General features: G+C 45.4%; 1 protein-coding gene across 10 annotated transcripts in view; it reads left to right on the forward strand.

Moving 5' to 3' along the window:
• Positions 1-16,252, forward strand: part of CACNA1B (calcium voltage-gated channel subunit alpha1 B) — a 212,391-nt gene that overhangs the window by 12,946 nt on the left and 183,193 nt on the right. The window lies entirely within an intron of this gene.

A 16,252-nucleotide genomic window follows, 5' to 3' on the forward strand; every position in this document is an offset into this window, starting at 1 on the left:
GGCCTCCAGCACCACCCGCCCTCTCTGCCTGCGGACCCCTCCCCACACCTGCTGTCTGGGACCCTGGTTCTGCGAATGCAGTGTGGGGGCAGGGAATGGGCAGGAAGCGAGAGCGTCCTTCTTCCCATCTCCTGATCAGTCCTGGGGCCTGGTGTTTCCACTGTCCAGCCCTGCCAGACAGTGACGCAGGGGCACAGCAGGGGCAGGAGCGAGACCCCTGTGTGGCCAGGGCTTGGTCTCCGTGAGTGGCTCCTTCCCTGGGGTGAGGCCCCTGGGGTCGTGCGCTCACTCCTGTGCTTCTTTGGGTCCCTGGCCTGGCAAGTGGGCAGCGTGGGTGCAGAGCCCTCTGGTGAAACACCAAGCGGGTGGGGCTAGAAGGGTGAGCAGACCAGGAGGGGAGAATGAAAGCTCGAAGCTGGCTCTTCCATGAAGTCTCCTCGGTATTGGCTGCTCTTCTAATGTGATCGTCCCATGACCTTCCTGAGCTGGATGCTATTATTAACATCCCCTCGTAAAAAATTAAATATCTTATCTTGAGCTCATCACAGATTTGCAGTATGCACAGAGGGTGCTGAGGGTGCTGTCCAGGGAGGCTGTAGCATGGTTTCGCAGCCAGAGTGTGACCCCGGCACAGTCAGGACCCGCCCTTCTGTGTCCCCACCAGGACCCGACCTTCTGAACCTGCTTCCACTTTCCTCCGGCCTCACTGCCCCTAATCCCTGACGACCATAATCCAGCACCCACGTCCATCACTTTGTCACTTCACGAGCATTAAACCTCGGTAATGGAGGCGCGCCTCTGGGGCTGGCTGTGTTCCGGGGACTCTGAGGCTGGCCGAGGCACAGCTGCACGCGGCTGCACTTCCTCTTTACCGCCGGTTGTCTCTCTAACTGTTCGCCTGTTGAAGGACAGGCGATTTGTTTCTAGCTTTTGGAAGGTCACCCACAAGACTGCTCTGCCTGTCTGTGCACAGGTTTTGTGTGAACACAAGTTTCCTGGATGAACGCCTAGGAGTGCAGTTCCGGGGCCTACTGCAGCGCGTGTCTGGTTGTTTAAGATATTACCCGACTGTTGTCCAAAGCGTCTGTGCTGCGTGCACGTCTGTACACTCCCACCGGCAATGTACGAATGATCTAGTTTCTCCACATCCTACCAGCATTTGCTGTTGGCACTGTTTCTCATTTTAGCTTTTCTCCTGGGTATGCAGTGATATATCATGGTGGTTTTGATTTGCATTCCCCCAATGGCCACTGATGCTGGACATCTTTTCATGGGCTTGTCTGCCATCTGTATCTCCATTTTGGTGAAATGTCAGTTCATGTATTCTGTTCAGGTTCTAATTGGGTTGTTAGATACTAGTTGATTTTCTCCCAATCTGTAGGTAATTTTTTTTCATCCTTGTGATGGGGACTTTTGCAGAGCAAAAGCTTAAATCATAATGAAGTCCAGTTAATCAGGTTTCCCTCTTATAGATAGGGCTTGTGGTTTTGAGTCTAAGAACTCTTTGCCAGACCTACGTCATGACGATTTTCCCCTACTTTTTTCCATGAAAGTTTTATGATTCTGTATTTTACATGTAAGTCTGGGATCTGTTCTTGAGTTGGGGTTTGTTTCAGGAGTGAGGCTTCTTTCAGTTGAGATTCTTTTTTGTTCGTTTTCTGCCTGCATGTGGGTATCCAGGTGCTCCAGTACCGCTTGTTGAAAAGGCTGTGGCGTGTGTTTCCACCTCTGAAGTATTCTGTCCCTCGGTCAGAAGTCAGCTGGCCTTGCGTATGCAGGTCTGCTTCTGTCCCATCGACCTATGTCCTTCTCTCTACCAGATTTACACTGTATTGATTACTAGAACTATTTAAGTCTCAAAATTGGGCAGACTCATTCCTCCCACTTTATTCTTTTTTAAGAAACTGTTGTAGCTAGTCTAGTTTCTTTGTTTCCATATAAATTTTGGAATAATCTTGTCAATATATATACAAAATCTTCATAGGAGTTGTATAAAATCGGTTTGTTAATTTGCAGAGAATTAATATCTTTACTATGTTGAGTCTTCCAAGCTATGAACATGACATGTCTTTTCATTTATGTAGACCTTATTGATTTCTTTCCTCTGTATTTTGTAGTTTTTGGGATTCAAGAGCTGTGCATGTTTTGTTAGATTTACATCTAAAAGTTTTCCTTTTATTTTTATGTGTGTACAAACTGTACAGCATTAAAAATTTCAGTGTTCAAATATGCATTGCTATTGCTACGTAGAAAGGCAATACATTTTTTAATATTATATTTGTCTTTATTTCTGTAACTTTGCTGAATGCGCTTATTAGTTTCAGGAGATTTCTTTTTTTTAAAGATTCTTTGGAGTTGTCTATGTAGACAAGTATGTCATTTGCAAATGGAACAGTCTTATTTCTTTCTGCTTTCTCATTCCCTTTTCCTCTTATTACATCAACTAGGACTTCCAGTGCGTTGCATGAGAGCGTGGACACCTTTGCCTTGTTTCCAGGGAGGAAGCACTCGCCCCTCCCGTGAAGTCCCATGTCTGCTGTAGCTTCCTGTTTCCCCTCGCTCAGCTGGTAAAGAATTCGCCTGCAGTGCAGGAGACCCCAGCTCGATTGCTGGGTCGGGATCTGCTAGAGAAAGGATAGGCTATCCACTCCAGTGTTCTGGCCTGGAGAATTCCATGGACTGTATAGTCCATGGGGTCGCAGAGTTGGACACAGCTGAGCTACTTTCACTTTCACTTTGCTGTAGGTTTTTGTAGATGCTGTTTATTAAGTTGAGGTAGTTCTTCTCTATTCCTTTTTTTCTGAGAGTTTTTGTCATGAATTAGCTTCCCTCTTGTCAATGTCTGCGGCTGCTGCTAAGTCGCTTCAGTCGTGTCCGAGTCTGTGCGACCCCATAGACGGCAGCCCACTAGGCTCCCCTGTCCCTGGGATTCTCCAGGTAAGAACACTGGAGTGGGTTGCCATTTCGTTCTTCACTTGTCAATGTCAGATTTTATCAAATGTTCTTTCTACATTGATATGCTCATGTGACCTTTTCTTCCTCTGCCTGTTAATATGGTGAATTACAATGATTGATTTTTGAGTATTGAACCAGACTTACTTCCTGGAATGAACATGGTCATGATATGTAATTCCTTTTATATACTGCTGAATTGCATTTGCTAATACTGTTTTTAAGGATGTTTGCATCTGTATTCATGAAGGCTATTGATCTGTCAGTTTTTTTTTTCTTTGTTTTGTTCTTTTATTTATTTATTTTTTTTGGTAGTCTTTGTATGGCTTTGGTATCAGAATAATACAGGCTTCCAAAAATGGATTTGGAAGTGTTCCTTCCCCATTCTATTTTCTGGGAGCCATTGTCTGAAAGTGCTGTGAATTCTTCTTTAAATATTTGGTAGAATTCTACAGTGAATCCAGTTGGCCTGGAGATTTCTCTTTAGGGAGTTTTAATCTTATGGATTCAATTTCCTTAATAGTTAAAGGGATATTTGAATTATCTATTTCCTATTGGGTAAGTTGAGGTAGTTTTATTTTTTTGAGGACATAGTCCATTAAATCTAAATTGTCAAAACCGTGTGTGTAGAGTTGTTCCCAGTGGCCCCTTATTCTTATGATGTGTGCAGCGTCTGTGGTGACAGCCCTGTTTCGTTTCTTGCACTGGTAATTTATGTCTTCTCTCCCAATCTCTCTCTCTTTTGGGGGGTTTGGGTTAGTCCTGCTGGAAGTTTGTCAGTTTTACTGATCTTTTCAAGGAGATGACTCTTAGTTTCAATAATTAAATTTTTTAATTGCACTGTCTTCCGCCCTCATCTGTGCTGTCTCCTGCTTCTGTTTGCTCTGAGTCTGTTTTCTCTTCTTTGCCTCATTCTTGTGGCGGGCTCAGATCGGTGACTTGAGACGTTTCTTCTTTCCTCTCGCGTGTGCAGGGTGTATTAAACTCGCTCTCGGCACACTTGAGCTGTGTCTCACACATTTCAGTACGTTGTATTTTCAGTTTAATTCAGTTTCATGTGTTCTTAAATTTTCTCTAGACTTTTCTTCGATCTGTAGATTGTTTAGAAATGTGTTATTTGTTTTCTAAATGTTTGGAAATATTCCAGTATCTCCCTGTTACTGATTTCTAGCTTGATTCCATGTGGTCAGAGAACACAGTCTGTGTGATTTTGATTATTTTAAATTTGGTTTATTTTAGGCTCCAGATACGGTCTACCTTTGTTTATGTTTCATGGCACTTGGCAAGAACATGTATCTGGCTGTTTTTGTGTGGCATGTTCCATGAATGTGGAGTAGATTCTGTTGACGGGCTTAATAAGCCTTCCGTAGCCTTGCTGCGTTTCTGTCAGCTGTCACGGGGGGTGCTGAGGTCTCCGCTTACAGGAGTGCCTTTGTCTATTTCTCCTTCCATCTCTCTTGGTTTTTACTTCGCGTATTTTGTGGCTCCGGCGCTGAGTACACACAGGCACACGTCATTCATTGAGCTCACTCGACTGCAGATGGTGCACTTTTTAAAACTGAAGGCTTGTGGTAGCCCTGCTTTGAGCAGGTCTGTTAGCACCGTTTTTTTCAAAAGCTTGGCTCTCTCTGTGCCTCTGTGCCGTGTTCCTTTCATTTTGGGGATATTTCAGAGCCTCCTAAAAGACTACGGCTTGTCGAGGGCTGCTCTTCTTTCCCCTTGCCTGCGGTTCCGATCGGCTTTTACAGCCCTGGAGCCCCGCCCCCGCCCCGTCTCTGGGCCTGAGGTCTTGGCCCTTCCTGCTCTTCAGCCCCTTGGCTCTTCCCCGTGTTCCCTCTCTTCTACAGTCGAGCCCATCCTCTTAGCTTTTCACATCGGCTCCTGTAGTTTTCCGTTATAAATTTTCCATTTCATTCTTCTTTATATTGTTCAGGATACTTTCTTCTGTTTGTTTGTTTCAAACACGTTAGTGGTTGTTTGTGGGAAGACTGTCGTAACTGCGACAAAATCTTTGTCAGGAACTTTTAGCACCTCTGTTATCTCAGGTGTCACAATCTATGATTGTCTTTTTTCACTCAGTTTGAGATCTTCCTGGCTTTTTGATGAATGAGATATGATTGAAATCTGGACATCTCCATGTGTTTTTCTGAGACTCCGGTTCTTATTAACCCGGTTTCAGCTGGGTCTCTGACCCTTCTCAGTAAGGAGACAGGGTTTCCTGCTTTGTCACTTCTACGTGGAGTACAAGTTCAGGTTCCCTGCTCAACCATCGTTGGCAGGGCCCCTCATCTTTACAGGGAGGAGGGGACACTCTTACTTTACAGACTGGAAACTGAGAGAAGCTCAGACATTTTGCAGGAACCAGTGCAGATTCCAGCTAGACTAAGCCAAAGCCCAAGCTCGTAACCACCAGCCACCCTGACCCTTAGGAGTGCAGGAGGAGTACTATTTACCCTGAAAAGAAGGGTCTGATGACAGTGACGTGAAGGCATCCACTCCCAAGGTTTCCGTGGCTGCAGTGGGTGAGCTTCCTGGGTCATGCTGACCTCCCTGGTCAGAGCTTTGCTGCAGGTGACGAAAGTAGTAGCCTCTTTCAAGCCGGACAGAACCCTTCAGCCAGTCCAAGGGTGCAGTGTCCACATGGGGCCATGTCCAGATGGGTGGTGGTCAGGGAGGGACTGGAGAGCATCTGTCCAGTGGTCACTCACCATGCCCCAAAGAAGCTGGGGGCCTGGAGCCCCTGATGTCCACTCTGTGTGGTGCCTACCTGCCCTCTAGCCCTAGAGGAGGGGTTGGAGGGGGTGAGAACATTTGGCTGGACTTTCCTGTACTTTGGGCACGCCCCAGCTCCTCCCCTTTTTGGGTTGTGAGCCTGGACACTTGGATGTGCCATCTGAACCTCAGGTTCTTCCTCTGTATGATTGGACTAATGGCGCTGACCTCCGAGTGTCCTTGGTTTGAGGTAGACAGGTGTGATGTTTTTATTTGAGTGAGCTGTGAAGGTCACGTTCTCTGGCTCGGGGCCTGCGCCTGCCAGGGCTGACGCTTCTTCAGCCTTGCCTGGAGGCTCTAGGCTTTGGAGCAGGCTCAGGGCCTCCAGGGCAGGGCCCTGTGCTTTATGTGCAGCCCAGGATGGGGCTGGAGTGGGCAGCATGGCGGAGGCTGAGGCATCTTTGGCTGAGACCAGGAGGCTGTATCCATGGCAACTGCCTCAGCCTCCTGGGCAAGAATCAGTATCTGGAAAGTCAGTGACAAAGAAGTTCCTGGAAATGGTGCTGGCCTTGCCACGTGTCTGCCCATAGCTCTGTGTCTCCCTGGGCGTGGGCCTGACCTGGGGACCGTGTACCAGCCCAGGGTGAGCCAGGGCTGGGGCAAGCAGGTGCAGGCCTCCCCCAATGTGCTCTGAGCTTTTCCCTGGAGGCCTGCACCACCCCTCCCAGTGACAGCAGTAACAATTCCAAGGAGGCCGCATGCCAGACCCTTCTTGCTGAGTTGTTGTCCAAACTGCTCTGTTTTGAGAGTCAGAGAGATGTCCACGGCAATTGTGTGGGGCTGGCAGCCTGGGCGTCTCTGCTGCTTTGTCCGACGTGATGGACTGGGGGTCTCAGGGAGGGCTCCCAGCTTGGCCTGTGGAGGGGCAGGGGTGACCCCCCATCATACAGCAGATGTGGAAAGGCAGGGTGCCCCAACACAGGCAATATGGTGACTATGCAGCTACAAAGACCCAGCTGGGGACCCCAGAATCTGGACTGGAGGGTGCTTGGGTCAGGGTCGGGGCCCCAGGGCAACACTGCAGTGAGTGGTCCCATGCTTCTCCGTGGGGGGAGCCCCCTGCCCCGGTGCCTGTGAGGGGCCCCAGGCGGGGACTGGCGGTGTGCCTGCACCACGTGCTTCTGGTCCAGGCCCCGCGGATGGTCGGGTGCAGCGTGTCCGTGGCTCCTGCTGTCCACACCGGCTGCGTGTGTGCTTGTGGGGCTGTGTGTCTGAGCATGTGCCTCACGCCTGTGTGTCTCCATGCCCGGCCGTTCCGTGTGCAGGGCCGTGGCCTGGGGATTGGGCTGCAGTGGTCACAGGCTGGTGAGTGTGTGCTCGGCCCGAGGCTCGGCGCCATCCCTGACTGGCTGGTGAGTGTGTGCTCGGCCCGAGGCTCTGCGCCGTCCCTGACAGGCTGGTGAGTGTGTGCTCGGGCCCGAGGCTTGGCGCCGTCCCTGTGCGCCCTCTGCATCTGGCTCCTCTCACCTAGTGTGCTATTTCTAAGGTTCACCCAGACATCAGTTCATCTATTCCTTTAACGTTATTTCACACACACATGAGGTCTGATGCGTTGTTTGTGATGAACACCTAGGCTTCCAGTGTCATTGAACACAAAGATGGCTGTTGTTGTTCAGTCACTAAGGCATGTCTGACTCTTTGTGAACCCATGGACTGCCGTATGCCAGTCTTCCCTGCCCTTCACTATCTCCAGGAGTTTGCTCAAACTCATGTCCATTGAGTTGGTGATGCCATCCAATCATCTCATCCTCTCTCACCCCCTTCTCCTGCCCTCAATCTTTCCCAGCATCAGGGTCTTTTCCAATGAGTCGGCTGTTTGCATCAGGTGGCCAAAATATTGGAGCTTCAGCCTCAGCATCAGTCCTTCCAATGAATATTCCAGGTTGATTTCCTTTAGGGTTGACTGGCTTGATCTCCTTGCTGTCGAGGAGACCCTCAAGAGTCTTCTCCAGCACAATTCCAAAGCATCAATTCTTCGGCACTCAGCCTTCTTTATGGTCCAGCTCTGTAATCTCAATAGTGTGATGCTGTGATGTTGATCTTTCAACTTTGGTCTTTTCTCTTTTTCATTATTTCAATGGGGCAGATTCCCAGAGTGGGCTAATTGAAAGTGTTTAAGCATTTTATGGCATTTTATTTTCAACTTGTTTTACAAGTGTGATGCGTTAGTTTACATTCCTGCTATACGTGTGTGTTAGTTGATCAGTGTGTCTGACTCTTTGTGCCCCATGGACTGGAGCCTGCCAGGCTCCTCTGTCCATGGAGTTCTCCAGGCAAGAAAACTGGAGTGGGTTGCCACGCCCGTCTCCAACATTGCTACGAATTCTGTTTGAGTTTAACACCTACGTTGCCACTACAAGGTGTGACGTTTCTAACTCCTCTTGATGACGTACTGGGTGTAAGGCCTTGCCTTCCTGCTGTTTTATCTTCTGTTCCCATGACTGGTGGTGTGGACGTGTTTGCATGTTTCTGCATTATGTTTTCTTTTATGAGTTATGTGTGTGGCTTCTTTGCTGTTTCGTTTTGGAAACTTCAGGGCTTCTTCACTAACACCGAGCATGTGTCTCCTACCAGGAGCCATGCTGGGCGTGAACCCAGAAGGAAGGCGTCCAGCTCCAAGCCAGTCCTGCTTCCTCCCCCAGGCTGACCTCCTGTCTTGCTCTCCAGCATCTCCTAGAGCCTAGGACTTTGGGAATCATAGGCACCCAGAAAACGCATATTGAATACAAAGCTGTATGCTATAATCACCCTTCTGTTATTGTTGTTAATATTTCATTTTTAATTAAAGTGCCTCAAAGTTAGTTTATTATTTTAAACAATTTCAGTGTAGGGTACACATTCTTCTTTGCCATGTAAATAAAAATATTGATCTTCTCACTTGAAAATGCTGCTATTGGAAAGAATAAAAATGCCCCACAGTCCCACCACCCTAAGATAACCACTGTTAATATTTTGAGCTTTTTCATTCTGAGCCTTTTCTATGTGTAGGCTTTTGAAATGCACAGCTGGTGTCCTACCCTGGGGGCACAGGGCACTCTGCTGCCATCATGGGCAGGCTGGCTCGTGCAGGGCTGCACGAGATCCCCAGGGGCCGTCTGTGCGCCCTGACAGCTGAGAATGCGCTGAAGACGGGGCCGACCAGCCATCTCCCTCTTGTTGACCGTTTACGTCATTTCAAAGTTTGCTTTTATAGAAAAGACCAAAAGCACACATACATCTGTGCCATACCGCTGTTTCCTTTAGGCAAATGCTTAGAAGATGGGTGACAGTGTCTTTCCTCTGTGGATAACTTGCCCGTCATTTGCTTGTGCGTCCTTTGTCACGGACTGACGTGCTCTTGCGTGTTACCCATGCTACTTCTGTTTGGGTTTGAACCCATCTGGCCTGTGGTCCAGGAGTTGAGATCAAAGTAATATCTCAGTGTCTCATGAAACAGGACCTTCTCTCTTTTCTTTTCTGAACATTTATTTAATATTTTGCCTGTTTAATTTTCTAGATAATTTTGAAATCATGTTATTAAAGTCCAAAGAATTCTTTTGGGAGGATGTTTCACTTATCGAGAATGTCTGAGTTGATTTGTGGAGAATCCGGTTTTAAAAACCCTCATTTCGTCTGTCTGTCCAGGAGGAGTGTGGACCTTCGGGTGTGTCCAGTTCCTGGTGAATAAGACCCTGCAGTGTTACTGGTGTGGCCCATACACATTTTGGAGTCATTCCTCGTGGTTTGTGTGTGAGGAGTTTTGTTTCATTAGCTTTCGGACCAGTCATGCTGGCGCCACGTGACCTTTGGGGAGTTTGTGCTCTTGTCCTGGGCCTGGGCTTGGTCCCTACAGTTTGCTGAGGGGAGCTGAGCTGGTCTCTATTTGCTGACGGATGGTGGCCTGCAGCCAGGTTTTGATTTTTTTTGGCCTGCATTTCTCAGCACTCTGATGACAGTATCTACAGATTGCTTTTCTGTGCCTGTTTTTTTTTTTCTTCCTATAATTGCTCTGTGCTGCATTTTTCTTTCAAGGCTTTGTGTTACTTTCTGTCTGGAAGCTGGGGGTAGGCAGTGGGGTTTGCAAACGTGCAAGAAGGGGTTCAAGGAGATGCTCCTGACCAGCATCCGCCCAGCACGAGTGTGCGTCAGAATCACCCGCAGGGTTTCCTGTGGTCTTGGTGCCGGGCCCACACCCTGAGGTCCATCGGCCCAGAGCTCACCCCCGACGCCATTTCCCAGGGGCGCTGACCCTGCGGTCCTGGGGCCTGGCTTTCTCTCTCTCTCTCTATGCACAGTGTACTTCCTGTATATATTCTAACTTGGAGCACAGCTGCTTTGCCATGTTGTGTGAGTTCCTGCTGTGTAAGCCACACATACGCGCTGACCCCTTCTTCCTTGTGTTTCCTTCTCATTTAGGTTGCCTTTGAGAAACTGCTCTCAACCAGCTTCCTGGGAGTTTCGTCTGTGTCTTCCAGAAATAATCAGTTTATCTATTCTTTTCCTTATGTCTTATTCAAATTCTGTTACATTAGCCAGAACTCTTGAAATAAGATTCAGTGAGATTTATGGCAATGATTCTTATTTTATTATCTGATTTAAAAGGAAATCCTCCATGATACACGAGGGTTTTTTGGTACTCTTGAGAGTGGATTTTATGCATAGAAAACTTTTAATTTCTAAAAATCAGGATTCTATTTGTCAAAGTGACGAATCCAAAATTGCAATTTTTTAAAAGAAATTTTAGGTTCAATTTGTGACAAAATGGATGACTCTTGGAAGCATTATGTGAAGTGAAACGAATCAGACAGAGAAAGACAAACACTGAACTTATACGTGGAATCTAAGAACAAACACACCCCAGACTCAGAAAAAGAGCTCACACTTTGGTTCTCAGGATGCCGGAGGGGGCGGCGGAACTGGAGTTGCTGTTGTTGTAAAGTGCAGTTACAGGCACGAGATACATGAGGCCTGGGGAGTCGATGTACAGAGTGGTGACCTCGGCTCACATGAGTATATGATCTGTAAGAAAGCTGTGATCACTCACCTGAAGCCAGACATCTTGGAATGTGAAGTCAAGTGGGCTTTAGGAAGCATCCCTACAAACAAAGCTAGTGGAGGTGATGGAATTCCAGCTGAGCCATGTCAAATCCTAAAAGAAGATGCTGTGAAAGTGCTGCACAAAAATTTGGAAAACTCAGCAGTGGCCACACGACTGGGAAAGGTCAGTTTTCATTCCAATCCCAAAGAAAGGTGATGCCAAAGAATGCTCAAACTACCACACAATTGCCCTCATCTCACACTCTAGAAAGTAATGCTCAAAATTCTCCAAGCTGGGCTTTAACAGTAGTTGAACTGAGAACTCCCAGATGTTCAGGCTGGTTTTAGAAAAGGCAGAGGAACCAGAGATCAAATTGCCAACAAGCATTGGATCATTGAAAAAGCAAGAGAATCCCAGAAAAACATCTGCTTTATTGACTATGCCAAAGCCTTTGACTGTGTGGATCACAACAAACTGTGGAACATTCTGAAAGAGATGGGAATACCAGACCACCTTACCTGCCTCCTGAGAAATCTGTATGCAGGTCAAGAAGCAACAGTTAGAACCAGACATGGAACAACGGACTGGTTCAAAATTGGGAAAGGAGTACGTCAAGGCTGTATGTTGTTACCTTGGTTATTTAACTTATATGCAGAGCACATCATGCAAAATGCTGGGCTGGATGAAGCACCAGCTGGAATAAAGATTGCTGGGAGAAATATCAATAACCTCAGATATGCTGATGATACCACTCTTATGGCAGAAAGTGAAGAAGAACTAAAGAGCCTCTTGATGTAAGTGAAAGAGGAGAGTGAAAAAGCTGGCTTAAAACTCAACATTCAAAAAACAAAGATCATGGCATCTGGTCCCATCACTTCATGGCAAATAGATGGGGAAACAATGGCAACAGTGATAGAATTTATTTTTCTGGGCTCCAAAATCACTGCAGATGGTGACTGCAGCCATGAAATTAAAAGATGCTTACTCCTTGGAAGAAAAGCTATGACCAACCTAGACAGTGTATTAAAAAGAAGAGATGTTACTTTGCTGACAAAGATCTGCCTAGTCAAAGCCATGGTGTTTTCAATAGTCATGTATAGATGTGAGAACTGGACCATTAAGAAAGCTGAACGCTGGAGAATTGATGCTTTCAAACTGTGGTGTTGGAGAAGATGCTTGAGAGTCTCTTGAACTGCAAGGCGATCCCACCAGTCAATCCTAAAGGAAATCAGTCCTGAATATTCATTGGAAGGACTGATGCTGAAGCTGAAGCTCCAATCCTTTGGCCACCTGATGTGAAGAACTGACTCATTGGAAAAGACCCTGATGCTGGAAAAGATTGAAGGCGGGAGGAGAAGGGGACGACAGAGGATGAGGTGGTTGGATGGCATCACCGACTCAATGGACATGAGTTTGAGTAGACTCCAGGAGTTGGTGATGGACAGGGACAGTCCATGGTGTCACAAAGAGTTGGACATGACTGAGCGACTGAAGTTGAACTGAACTGAAGAAGGCTCTTGAGACAGTAGATCCTGAGAGAGAATTTTTTTCTCTTTCTCATTGTATCTACATGAGATGATGGATATTAACTAAGGTTATTGAGGTAATAATTTTACAACATATGGAAATCAAATCACTGTTCTGTATGCCTTAAAGTTTTATAGTGACGTATGTCAATTATTTTTCAATAAAACTGCAAAAATATTAACATTTTTAAGATTCAGCTGATGAAAATTTATATGTATACATTTTGCAGTTCTAAAAACATTTACTTGTTTTTTAATTGAAGGATAATTGCTTTACCGAATTTTGTTGTTTTCTCCCAAATACCAACATGAATCAGATATAAGTATACATATGTCCCCTCCCTCTGAAATTCCCTCCCGTCTCCCTGCCCGCCCCACCCCTCTAGGTTGTTACACAGCCGTGTTTGAGTTCCCTGAGTCATACAGGAAGTGCCCATGGACTATCTATTCTACCTATGGTAATGAAAGTTTCCATGTTACTCTCTCCTTACATCTCACCCTCTCCTTCCTCCCCACCGCCCCTGCTGTGTCCATAAGTCTGTTCTCTGAGTCTGTTTCTCCATTGCTGCCCTGCAAATAAATTCATCAGTACCATCTTTCTAGATTCCATATACATGCATTCAGTTCAGTTCAGTTCAATCGCTCAGTCGTGTCTGCCTCTTTGTGACCCCATGGACTGCAGCACACCACGCTTCCCTGTCCTTCACCAATTCCCAGAGCTTGCTCAAACTCATGTCCCTTGAATTGTGATGCCACCCAACCACCTAATCCTCTGTTGTCCCCTTCTCCTGCTTTCAGTCTTTCCCAGCATCAGGGTCTTTTCCAATGAGTCAGTTCTTCACATCAGGTGGCCAAAGTATTGGAGTTTCAGCTTCAGCATCAGTCCTTCCAATGAATATTCAGGACTGATTTTCTTTAGGATGGACTGGTTGGATCTCCTTGCAGTCCAAGGGACTCTCAACAGTCTTCTCCAACACCACAGTTTGAAAGCATCAATTCTTTGGTGCTCAGCTTTCTTTATACTCCAACTCTCACATCCATACATGACTACTGGAAAAACCATAGCCTTGACTAGACGGACCTTTGTTGGCAAAGTAATGTCTTTGCTCTTTGATACACTGTCTAGGTTGGTCATAGCTTTTCTTCCAAGGAGTAAGCGTCTTTTAATTTCATGGCTTTGGTCACCGTCTGCAGTGATTTTGGAGCCCAAGAAAATAAAGTCTGTCACTGTTTGCATTTTTTTCCCCATCTATTTGCCATGAAGTGATGGGACCAGATGCCATGATCTTTGTTTTTTGAATGTTGAGTTTTAAGCCAACTTTTCACTCTCCTCTTTCATTTTCAACAAGAGACTCTTTACTGCCTCTTTGCTTTCTGCCATAAGGGTTGTGTCATCTTCATATCTGAGGTTATTGATATTTCTCCCAGCAATCTTTATTCCAGCTGGTGCTTCATCCAGCCCAGCATTTTGCATGATGTGCTCTGCATATAAGTTAAATAACCAAGGTAACAACATACAGCCTTGACGTACTCCTTTCCCAATTTTGAACCAGTCCGTTGTTCCATGTCTGGTTCTAACTGTTGCTTCTTGACCTGCATACAGATTTCTCAGGAGGCAGGTAAGGTGGTCTGGTATTCCCATCTCTTTCAGAATGTTCCACAGTTTGTTGTGATCCACACAGTCAAAGGCTTTGGCATAGTCAATAAAGCAGAAGTAGATGTTTTTCTGGGATTCTCTTGCTTTTTCAATGATCCAATGCTTGTTGGCAATTTGATCTCTGGTTCCTCTGCCTTTTCTAAAACCAGCCTGAACATCTGGGAGTTCTCAGTTCAACTACTGTTAAAGCCCGGCTTGGAGAATTTTGAGCATTACTTTCTAGTGTGTGAGATGAGGGCAACTGTGTGGTAGTTTGAGCATTCTTTGGCATTGCCTTTCTTTGGAATTGGAATAAAAACAGACCTTTTTTAGTCCTGTGGCCATTGCTGAGTTTTCCAAATTTGCTGGCATATTGAATGCAACACTTTCACAGGATCCTCTTTTAGGATTTGACATGGCTCAGCTGGAATTCCATCACCTCCACTAGCTTTGTTATTAGTGATTCTTCCTAAGCCCCACTTGACGTTGCACTCCAGGATGTCTGGCTCTAGGTAAGTGATCACACCATCATGGTTATCTGTGTCAATAAAATCTTTTGTGTATAGTTCTTCTGTTTATTCTTGCCACCACTTCTTAATATCTTTTCCTTCTGTTAGGTCCATACCGTTTCTGTCCTTTATTGTGACTGTCTTTGCATGAAATGTTCCTTTGGTATCTCTGATTTTCTTGAAGAGCTCTCTAGTCCTTCCCATTCTGTTGTTTTCCTCTGTTTCTTTGGATTGGTCACTTAGGAAGGCTGTCCTGTCTCTTCTTGCTATTCTTTGCAACTCTGCATTCAGAGGGATATAGCTTTCTTTTCTCCTTTTACTTTCGCTTCTCTTCTCTCGGCTATTTGTAAGCCCGCCTCAGACAACCATTTTGCCTTTTGGCATTTCTTTTTCTTGCAAATGGTTTTGATCCTGGCCCTTTGTACAATGTCATGAACCTCCATCCATAGTTCTTCAGGCACTCTGTCTATCAGATCTAATCCCTCCTCTGTATGATGGTAAGGGATTTGATTTAGGTCATACCTGAATAGTCTAGTGGTTTTCCCTGCTTACTTCTTTTAATTCTGCATTTGGCCATAAGGAGTCATGATCTGAGCCAGCTCTCAGCCTCGTTTTTGCTGACTGTGTAGAGCCTTTCCATCTTCGGCTGCGAAGAATATAATCAGTCTGATTCCGATATTGACCATCTGGTGATGTCCTTGTGTAGAGTCTTCTCTTGTGTTGGAAGAGGGTGTTTGCTGTGACCTGTGTGTTCTCTTGGCACAACTGTTAGCCTTTGCCCTGCTTCATTTTGTACTCCAAGGCCAACCTTGCCTGTTACTCCAGGTATCTCTTGACTTCCTGCTTTTGCATTCCAGTCTCATATGATGAAAAGGACATCTTTCTTTGGTATTAATTCTAGGTCTTGTAGGTCTTCATAGACCCATTCAACTTCAGCTTCTTTGGCATTAATGTTTGGGGCATAGACTTGGATTACTGTGATATTGAATGGTTTGCCTTGGACAAATGAACAGAGATCATTCTGTCGTTTTTGAGATTGCACCCAAGTACTGCATTTCAGACTCTTTTGTTGACTGAGGGCAAGAAAATGGCAATAGGAGCATATTTAGCAATAATTACCTTAAATGTAAATGAATTAAATGCTCCAACCAAAAGATACAGATTGGCTGAATGGATAAAAAAACAGGACCCATATATATGCTGTCTACAAGAAACTGACTTTAGACCTAAAGACACATAGAGACTGAAAGTGAGAAGATGGAAAAATGTATTCCATGCAATTGGAAATCAAAAGAAAGCTGGAGAAGCAATCCTCATATCAGACAAAATAGACCTTAAAATAAAAAATATTAGACGAGATAAAGAGAGACACTACATAGTGATCAAAGGATCAATCTAAGAGGAAGACGTAACAATTGTGAATATCTGTGCACTTCACATAGGAACACCTCAGTACATAAGACGAACACTAACAGACATAGTGGAGAAGTTGTCAGTAGCACAGTAGTAGCAGGAGACTTTTTAAAACACACACCAATGGACAGATCATCAAAACAGAAAATTAATAAGGAAACGCAAATGACGTATTTTGTAATTTTTAACAATCAGTTTCAAGGAGACTCTAAGTGGGCTTTTTAGTCCATTTCATATGCTTAGTTAATGTAAAGCATTTTATTCTAACTTGATCTTCCTAAGTATTGTATATCCAGCATATTTGACTATAAATATGGTGAATCATACATTTGCTTAAATGTTTCAATACTTTTTAGAAACTTATGAAGTTTTCAACTTGAAATCATACATCTAAAATCAATTTTCCCATTACACTTAAAAAATTAGA

Source organism: Bos indicus x Bos taurus, chromosome 11 (assembly GCF_003369695.1).
Source record: "Bos indicus x Bos taurus breed Angus x Brahman F1 hybrid chromosome 11, Bos_hybrid_MaternalHap_v2.0, whole genome shotgun sequence".
Lineage (NCBI taxonomy): Eukaryota > Metazoa > Chordata > Mammalia > Artiodactyla > Bovidae > Bos > Bos indicus x Bos taurus.